Source organism: Chrysochloris asiatica, unplaced genomic scaffold, assembly GCF_000296735.1.
Source record: "Chrysochloris asiatica unplaced genomic scaffold, ChrAsi1.0 scaffold00152, whole genome shotgun sequence".
Classification (NCBI taxonomy): Eukaryota; Metazoa; Chordata; class Mammalia; order Afrosoricida; family Chrysochloridae; genus Chrysochloris; species Chrysochloris asiatica.
The window spans coordinates 3,994,730-3,995,247 of NW_006408670.1; the positions used below are offsets into that span (position 1 = coordinate 3,994,730).

General features: G+C 38.0%; 1 protein-coding gene and 1 pseudogene across 2 annotated transcripts in view; both read left to right on the plus strand.

Annotated features, from left to right (window-relative positions):
- ARHGEF9 (Cdc42 guanine nucleotide exchange factor (GEF) 9) overlaps positions 1-518 on the plus strand; it is a 392,374-nt gene that overhangs the window by 215,876 nt on the left and 175,980 nt on the right. The window lies entirely within an intron of this gene.
- The window catches only part of LOC102812709, a 1,323-nt pseudogene continuing 1,120 nt past the window's right edge, over positions 316-518 (plus strand).

The window sequence follows — 518 nt, forward strand, 5'->3', positions numbered from 1 at the left end:
TATGATACACAATTGAATGCTTTTGCATAGTCAATAAAGCGCAAATAAACATCTTTCTGGTATTCTCTGTTTTTATCCAACATCCATCTGATGTCGGCAATAATATCCCTGATTCTACGTTTTCTTCTGAAATAGGTTTGAATTTCTGGAAGCTCCCTCTCAATATATTTCTGCAACCATTTTTGAATTATCTCCAGAAAAAAAAATTATTTGCAGGTGATATTAATGATATTTTTGATGATTTCTGCATTCCTTTGGAAGCAGCAATGCCCTTCCGTACCCCAATTCTGTCCCCGTCCAGCAGCTGGTGTGAAGATGAGCAGTTCAGAGAAGGTGTCCTGGGTTTGCTGATTTTATGGACTCTGTGACAAATATTTTTGTGAAATAGATGAAGACCACATCCAAAACAAGTTCGAATTCACAGGGCTTAATAAACAGATGTCTTACACCTATGGAAGCAGTAGCTCAAAGGAAGGAATAAATCCTTACAGCAAGAATCATTCCTACCCCCTCCACAC